Source organism: Corylus avellana, unplaced genomic scaffold (assembly GCF_965113065.1).
Source record: "Corylus avellana unplaced genomic scaffold, dhCorAvel1.hap1.2 HAP1_SCAFFOLD_257, whole genome shotgun sequence".
Taxonomy (NCBI): Eukaryota; Viridiplantae; Streptophyta; class Magnoliopsida; order Fagales; family Betulaceae; genus Corylus; species Corylus avellana.
In genome coordinates, this window is record NW_028290631.1 from 15001 (window position 1) to 25254 (window position 10254).

Sequence of the window (10254 nt, forward strand, 5' to 3'; positions counted from 1 at the left end):
CTGAAGGGGAAATTGAGCGGATTTAGCAATTGCACCAGAAAATAATAGGAGGGCACACAAAGTAACAAATAAAAAATTAACTTCATTATTATAAATCAAGTTATTGAATATCTCAAACAAATCCTGAAATTCGAAACTGCCTGTTATCCAATAAAGACCTAAAATTCCTAATAATAAACCAAAATCCCCTACACGATTAGTTACAAACGCTTTTTGACAAGCATTCGCTGCAATCGGTCGTGTGAACCAAAACCTATTAATAGATAAGAACAGACTCCAACTAATTCCCAAAAAATATAAATTTGTATCAAATTAGAACTAGTCACTAATCCCAGCATTGAAGTATTGAAAAAACTCATATAAGCAAAAAATCTCAAATATCCTTGATCATGAGACATATAATTGTCACTATAAATAAGAACCATAATTCCAACAGTAGTAATTAAGATTGACATAATAGAAGTAAGTGGATCGATCAAGTAGGTGAACTCTAAAGAAAAGTCATTATTGATGGTCCAAGACCATACATATTGATAGATATAACTGTTATTTATTTGCTGAATAGGCGGATTGGCTGAAAAAATCATAACTATACTTAACAATAAAACACTAGGAAAAGCCCACATGCGGCGAAGATTTTTTGTTGCCTTCGGAAAAGGAGAAGTCCCACTCCTATTAACATAGGAATTATAACTGGAATGAAAGGTATGATCCATGAATATTGATATGTATATTCCATAAAAATAAATAAATAAAATCTTTTATTTTTAATTAACTGTTTCTGATTCACCAGCTCTTATTTTTTTTTGAAAGGAATCAGTTAATAAAAAAATTAAAATATATAAAACTAAAATAAAATTTGATATTCTTAATTATTATAAATTTTTTCCAAATACTTCAAACAAAACAAGATATTTCAAATCAAGAAGTTTGAATTGGTCAAATGAGATGACCAAGCTACTATTGAAAAATAAATACTTACTCTTTTTTTAAGTAAGATTTTATGAAGCTACAAAAAATAAAGATTTCAATTATTATTACAATTTACATAATACAATATTTTAACAATATTTTAATCTCGGGAGAGGGTAAGGACAAATAATTACACCAAAAAGAGTATTTTATTTTGATATGATTCATAAAAGACAGACACAGTCCATACATAACTTAACTCAAGGAAATAAGAGCTATTTTTTTTAGTTCGTTTATTCAGAATCATTAACCAATGCAGTTTTGAATTGATTGAAGGAATTACTAAAATAAAATGACTTTTCTTTAGAAAAAAATGATGTATACTTTAACACATTAACTGCGAGTCTCATTTGAATTTGAAAATTTTAATTAGGTGCACTCTTTTCGAGTTTGACTAATTAAGCAATTAAAAAAAAAATTAAGGGAATTAAGGGTTGGTTTCTTAAACTTTTTGATGTATTTTATTACATGTATAAATATAGCACGATGAAAATAAACAATAAACAATATAAAGGAACAACCACTTTGGTTTATATTTTTTCTTTTTTATGACGAGAGTCTAATTTAGACTATAAATAGATAATTAGATAGTAAGTAAAGAACAATTGGTTTTGAACAATAGATGTCTTTCACATCCAACTAGAGAAATGAATACTCTATCATAATTTTTTAATGGCAGTTCCAAAAAAACGCACTTCTATATCAAAAAAACGAATTCGTAAAAATATTTGGAAAATGGAGGGGTATTGGGTAGCATTGAAAGCTTTTTCGTTAGCGAAATCTCTTTCTACAGGGAATTCAAAAAGTTTTTTGTACAATAAGAAATAAATAACTAATTACTGGAATAATCTGAATCTATCTCTGACTCTAAAAAAAGTCTAGTTTCATTTTGAATTTCGTTTCTAATTTTTTAATTTATATATAATAATTATACTTAAAAACTATAAAAAAAAAAAAAAGTAATGATTCCCATTCCTTAATGTTTTGAATGGATAAATATTAAATTGAATTCGTTTTGCCATTATGTTATGTAAAATAATTATTATTTTGTTACTTAATACTTAATTTTGTAAAATGATATTCTTTTTTGTTTGACAAAAAAAAGAATAAATACAAGATATAAAGTTTCAACTGTCTTTTTAGTAAAGTTTTGTCTTTTTTATATTTATTTATTATATTATATAATATATATATACTATTTTTTATAGAACAACAAATATAAGATCTTTAATCCAAATTCAAATTAATGAGTTGTTGAAACTCATTTTTTTAGTTTCAAACTTGTTTTGTAATTTCTGAACAATCATTTTAAACAATAATTATCAATATATATATACTCCTTATCCTTATATATACCTTATATACCTCGTATAAAATATCCACCTAAATGGGACAAGAAGCTTTTATCAATGGATATTTTATACGAGAAATGTATCAATTTTGGTCATCAAAAATAAAAAAAAAAAAAATGGATCCTATAGTTGCTTGGGCTGGGGAAGATAGATCAATATATGTATTAAGTATTCATTTTTAACGGGTTATTCTAATTTGAAGTAGGGTCCAATTACGATAGAAATCGAAACTCTTTTTTTATATGATACGCTCAATACCCAACCCAATCCCAATTTAATTAAATCAAACAAATAATAAAAAATAAGGATTATTATTGGAAATACGTTTTAAATCACTATTTTTTAAACGAGTTTTATTCATCAATTTCTTTATTCATAAATTGAAATGTTTCCTATAAAACTAAAAAATATTGAATGATTGAGTACTTTAACCTAGACGATTAAATAAGAATAGGTTATTATGATTTCGAACAAGCCGCTATGGTGAAATCGGTAGACACGCCTGCTCTTAGGAAGCAGTGCTAGAGCATCTCGGTTCGAGTCCGAGTGGCGGCATGGCATCTTATAAAAGAGTAAGTCCTATAATAAATTCAATTCCCGATTTCCATTCCTATAATTTTGAGAATCCCCCCCCCCCCCTTTTTTTATTTATTTTATAATTTTTTTATGATATTTTCAAGTTTAGAGCATATATTAACTCATATATCCTTTTCGGTTGTTTCAATTGTAATTTCAATTCGTTTGATAATCTTATTAATTAATGAAAGCGCAGGACTATATGATTCATCAGAAAAGGGCATAAAAACTACTTTTGTCTGTATAACAGGATTATTAGTTACTCGTTGGATTTATTCGAGACATTTACCCTTAAGTGATTTATACGAATCATTCATTTTTCTTTCGTGGAGTTTGTCCATTATTTGTATGGTTCCGTATTTAAAAAAAATATAAACCATTTAAGCGCAATAACCGCGCCAAGTGTTATTTTTACCCAAGGCTTTGCTACTTCTGGTTTTTTAACTGAAACGCATCAATCCGTAATATTAGTACCCGCTCTACAATCTCATTGGTTAATGATGCACGTAAGTATGATGGTATTGGGTTATGCAGCTCTTTTATGTGGATCATTATTATCAGTAGCTCTTATAGTCATTACATTTCGAAAAGTCATAAGGGCTTTTGAGAAAAGAATAATGATTCATTTTCATTTGATGAGATCCAATACATGAATGAAAGAAACAACGTTTTATGGAACATTTCTTTGATCTCTTCTAGAATTATTATAGATCTCAATTGATTCAACAATTGGATCATTGGAGTTATCGTATTATTGGTATAGGGTTTCTCTTTTTAACCATAGGTATTCTTTCGGGAGCAGTATGGGCAAATGAGGCATGGGGCTCATATTGGAATTGGGATCCGAAGGAAACTTGGGCATTTATTACTTGGACCATATTCGCGATTTATTTACATATTCGAACAAATAAGAATTTGAAGGTGTAAATTCCGCAATTGTAGCCTCGATGGGATTTCTTATAATTTGGATATGCTATTTTGGGGTCAATCTATTAGGAATAGGGCTACATAGTTATGGTTCATTTACACTAACGTCTAACTGAAGAAAGGACCTAACGAACACAAGCAAACATGGGACAGCATATATATATAAGAAAACATTGTGTAAGCCTTCGAGAACCTTTTGAATCAAAGTAGTGATTCAAAGGTTCTTACAAAGGCCAAACAAATCTGGTTAAAAGTCTAATTCATTTTTTTATTTTTAACTTAAGTTTAACTTAAACTTAAGAGAAGAAAAAATACTTATTATTTTATTGTTTTTTTTTTAATTGTACAACGAATTTTTTAAACATCCTAATATTATTTCTTATTTATTATTATAGTATAGCATTAGTATAGGATTGCTGTTTGATTTTTTATTTTATTCATGAAAATTATCTATAAAAATAGATAGATATAATATCTTCGACCTTGTCAACTGATAGTGAGAAAACGAAATCCGGATAAATACCAATACCTATTACTGGTAAAAGGATAGAGATCGAAACAAATAACTCTCGCGGTCCAGAATCAAAAAAATAAGAGTTTGGAGCATTAAAAAACTTGTATCCATAGAACATTTGGCGTAACATAGATAATGAATAAATAGGAGTTAATATCATTCCAATTGCCATTACAAATGTAATTAGTATTTTTGTTATTAAAAAAAATTTTTGGCTGGTAATTAGTCCCAAAATACTATTAATTCTGCAACAAAACCACTCATCCCCGGTAATGCAAGGGAAGCCATCGATAAGATACTGAAAGTCGTGAATATTTTCGGAACCGGGATCGCCATTCCGCCCATTTCGTCGAGATAAACAAGACGTATTCTATCAAAACTCGTTCCCGCCAAGAAAAAAAGTGCAGCGCCAATAAAGCCATGAGAGATTATTTGTAAATGGCTCCATTGAGGCCCATATCACTTATAGAGCCAATTCCTATAATTATGAAACCCATATGAGATATGGAGGAATAGGCTATTCTTTTTTTTAAATTACGTTGACCGGGAGATGCTGAAGCTGCATAGATTATTTGAATTGTGCCTACTATAATCAACCAGGGAGCAAATAGAGAATGAGCGCGGGGCAATAATTCCATATTAATCCGAACCAATCCATACGCTCCCATTTTTAATAAAATTCCGGCTAGAAGCATACAAGTACTGTAATGTGCCTCTCCATGGGTGTCTGGTAACCATGTATGTAAAGGTATAATTGGTGATTTGACAGCAAAAGCAATAAGAAATCCAATATAGAATATTATTTCCAGTGCTACTGGATAAGATTGATTCGCTGATGTTTCAAAATTTAATGTTGGTTCATTGGAACCATATAAACCGATACCCAGAACTCCCATTAAGAAAAAAACGGAACTTCCCGCAGTGTACAAAATAAACTTTGTGGCTGAATACAAACGTTTCTTTCCCCCCCACACGGATAGAAGTAGATAAACGGGAATTAATTCTAACTCCCACATGATGAAAAAGAGTAAAAGGTCTCGAGAAGAAAATGATCCTATTTGGCCGCTATACATTGCTAACATCAGGAAATGGAATAATCGGGAATCTCGAGTAACCGGCCGAGCCGCTAAAGTAGCTAAAGTGGTGATAAATCCTGTCAGCAAAATAGGTCCTATAGAAAGTCCATCTATTCCCAATCTCCAGTAAAAATCAAAAAAATTGATCCATTTATAATCCTCCGTCAGTTGCATTAATCGATCGTCCAATTGGAAATGATAATAGAAGGCATAAGTTATTAGAAGGAGTTCCAGAGCACATATGAGTATAGTATACCCCCTTATTACCTTATTTCCTCTATGAGGGAGAAAGAAAATTAAAGAACCCGCGAATATTGGCAAAACTACCACTATTGTTAACCAAGGAAAATAATTCGTAGTAAAAACAAGATACACTTGGGCCAGAAAAATCCGTGCTCGAAAAAAGATATTCTATTTTTTTTTTATTTTATTTTTTCGAGCAGGGGGATTTTTGTCGGTAAAAAAAATGAATGTATTCAGGTGGGATTTGTGAAAGGAATCAATAAGCTAGGCCATGCTTCGAGTTGTTTCATGCCATAAATAAACTCGAACACTCAAGTAATCCGTTGGACAGGCGGATTCACATCTCTTACAACCAACACAGTCTTCTGTTCTTGGAGCAGAAGCAATTTGTTTAGCTTTACATCCGTCCCAAGGTATCATTTCTAATACATCTGTGGGGCAGGCTCGGACACATTGAGTACACCCTATACACGTATCATAAATCTTTACTGAATGTGACATTGGATATATAAATTTTTGAACATCATAAGTTTTCGATCTAGTAAACTTGTAAATGAATTATACATATATTTAGTATTTAGACACCAGATGAATCAATGATTTACCAGAATTTTTATAATTAATCTGCTTCCGGATCGGCTCATGCGAGAGGTCCAAGATCCTTTGATTATTGCATTTTTGTAAACACGATCAATACATTATGTACCATCCATGTTAATTCGACTATATAAATATTATAATTTATATGATTAATACTGCTTATTAATACAATACTACTTATTCAACAAATTTGATTGATTGATACGAGTTGATTTCTGTTACGATAAATTGCGGAACAATAGCTGGTCCAATAGCTGCTTCAGCGGCTGCAATAGCTATAACAAAAATTGAAAAAATATTTCCTTTAATTGGCGACTATCAAAAAAATCAGAAAATTTTACAAAATTTATATTAACTGCATTCAGTATAAGTTCAAGACACATAAGGGCTCTAACCATATTTCGACTTGTGATCAATCCATAGATACCGATAGAAAATAAATAGGCACTCACAACAAGTACATGTTCGAGCATCATTGACCAACTCTTATCAATTTCGATTTATTTCAAGATAAAAACAATTTAATGGGTTCAACTGACTAGATAGAATATAAAAAGTTTGGTAATAGATTGAATAAAAGAATTTCTATTTATATTTTATACATAAACAATCTTCAAATAAAATTGAAGTGAGGGGAAATGGATGTGATAACACAGAACAAAGTTTAATTTGTATTTAGGTTATTAGATTAGTTCGAAAGATTTCTTACTGGCGAGCCACAGCAATTGCACCTATCAAAGCAGCTAAAAGAATTATCGAAATGAGTTCAAATGGAAGAAAAAAATCTGTTGATAAATGAATTCCAATTTGTTGACTGTTACTTATCAAATCTTGCTCTATAATCTGGTTTGATCTTGTAGTCCAAATAATCCCGTACCATGACGTATCCAGAATAGTAGTCATTAGTGAAACAAAAATACCTGTACAAACCAACAAAGTAACCCCCTCTCCAACGGTCCAAAGATTAAAATCTTTGTAATATTCTGAACCATTCATGAACATGACAGCAAATATGATTAAAAATATTTATGGCCCCCACGTAAATAAGGAGCTGTGCGGCAGCTACAAAATGAGAGTTTGATAGAATATAGAATAAAGATATACAAACAAGAACCAGTCCCAACGAAAAAGCAGAATAAATTGGGTTGGTAAGTAATACTACTCCTACACCTCCTAATATAAGACTGGATCCCAAAAAGACTAAAAGAAAATCATGTATCGGTCCGGGCAAATCCATTATATGTAAAGAGATAAATAAATCGAAATTTTTTTCATGACCTTATTGACCTCACCAGGAAAAATTTTTTTCTGAAAAGTTCTTATCTTAATTGAATTAAATCTAAATGCTAAGGAATGTGAATTGATGTAGGTATAGTTCTTGGACTAATATCATTCTTTATCTTAAAGAGTGGTTCGAAACTATATATATTTATATTTAGATTTCTAAATGATTACAGATATATTCATATTCAGAGATTTTCAATCCAAATTAAAGCACAAACCAACTAATCAATAGTTGAAATTTGTAGTTAGTGACTAAACAAAATAAACAAAAGAAACGGCATTTATTTCGATCAAAACGGAAACTTACTAATTGGAAATTACTCTTTATCTTTAATCAAAGGATTTACTTATATATCTTTTTTTTATTTACTTATTTTTTTTAGGTGAATTTAAAATTGTTCGAATTGTATAATCGTCAATTACTGATATTGGTAAACGACCCAAGGCAATTTGATTATAATTCAATTCGTGACGATCATAAGTAGAAAGCTCATATTCTTCAGTCATTGATAAACAATTTGTTGGACAATACTCAACACAGTTACCACAAAATATACAGATTCCGAAATCAATACTGTAATTAAGCAACCGTTTCTTTCGAATATTAGTTTCCAATTTCCAATCAACAACAGGTAAATCTATAGGGCATACACGAACACATACTTCACAAGCAATGCATTTATCAAACTCAAAATGTATTCGACCGCGGAAACGTTCTGATGTGATTAATTTTTCATAGGGATATTGAATCGTTACAGGTAAACGATTTGCATGGGATAGGGTAATCATGAAACTTTGACCAATGTACCTTGCAGCTCGTACTGTTTGTTGACCATAATTCATGACCCCAGTTACCATAGGGAACATATTGTAAATATCTATGAATATTTTTATGTTTGTTTCTTTCTCTTGTTTGAGACAAGCCACAAATTGAGAATATAGTATTCCTTTACAGTGAAAGAAGTTGGAAAGAAGTTGTTAATAATAGATTACCAAGAGAAATAGGTAAAAGAAATTTCCATCCCAGATTTAATAGTTGGTCTATTCTTAGCCCTAGGTAAAGTCCATCTTGTTGTGATAGAAATGAACAAGAACAAATAAGTTTTGGCTAATGTAATAAAGATACCAATTGTCGTTCCAAAGACCCAGCGTGTTTTATTTATTTCAAAAAGATCAGAAACGAATATGTACGGATAGGAATATTCAACCGCCCAAGTAAAGAACTGTTACAAATAATGAAGAAACTAATAGGTTTAGATAGGAAGCAACATAAAATAAACCAAATTTGATGCCCGAATATTCGGTTTGATAACCTGCTACTAATTCTTCTTCTGCTTCTGGTAAATCAAAAGGTAATCTCTCACATTCTGCTAGGGAAGAAATTAGAAAAACGATAAACCCTATAGGTTGACGCCACAAATTCCATCCCCAAAAACCATATTTTGATTGAGCCTCAACTATATCAACTGTACTTAAACTGTTAGATAATCATAGTAGGTGATAACATCACTGTTACCATCGCTATTTCAGAACCGTACATGAGATTTTCACCTCATACGGCTCCCCTGGGGCCATAAATAAATCTAAGGACCGAGTCGGTATTATTTATCTTTGCTATATTTATAGGATAAATAGGTTCCAAATCTAGCAAAGGCCCTGAATTAGACCGCTTAAATTCTGTCTGTTATATAATAATAAATAAAAAAAACTACGTCTGAATCGATCTTATCCTTTATTTAATAAATTTAATAAATAATTTAAATTCTTATTTGTTAAGTAATAACTTTTAGTCTTCAATAAAATACTGCTTGTAGAAATATCAATAACCCGTCGTTTTCAATTATGAAAAATAATTAGACATTCTATTAGTTTAGTTGATGAATTATGACACTAATTTTATCTCCATGACTATGTATATAGGAAAGAAAGAATAAAATAAAAGAATAAAAAAAAGATCTCTCTTTTTTTTTGTAATTCTATTTTTTCTATTTTTTTTCATTCCTATTCTTCTTTCTTTTATTAAAAAGAAAATGGGGATTCTAAGAAAAAGGGGGAGCTTACAAAATAAAGGATTATTTCGTTTCCGATAGTCATTTATTTTAATTGGTGGATAGGAGTATACTCTGGATCGGAATCGTGGGGAGTACTGCCTGATCATTTCTACTAACTTAAAGCCCCAATTAGTATTCTTTTTATATTATGTGTAAATGTCCTTTGGGATAAATTACATAATCACTATTACTAATCCTTTGCGTAGTTTGGCATTTCTAACCATCCACTCATTTTGCTAAACCCCCGCTTTATGGTAATGCAAACAAATGTTAGTAAAAACCGAATAGGGTTGATTTTTTTGAACCCGCTTCAAGCTAGGATGACATGACTAATCAACCAATCTTGGGGTAAACGGTTTCTTCTTCTTCTGTTTATTTATGCTCAACTCTTTAATTCTTCTTATACATCGAAGACGAGACTCAATAATTTTACTGCAAATATATATTATATAGCTGTTTTCTTTCACTCATATAACTATATAATTTAATATAATTTAATTCATTAATCCAAAATCCAAATAATGAATTAAAAATGAAGATATCTATGCAATTTATTTCAACTCTTTTTCTATAACGACTAGAAAGAAAGGAATAGGGAAAAGTTTATGTTTCAACGAATCGCACGTAGAGCTATTGATAATACACATAGGGTTAATGGT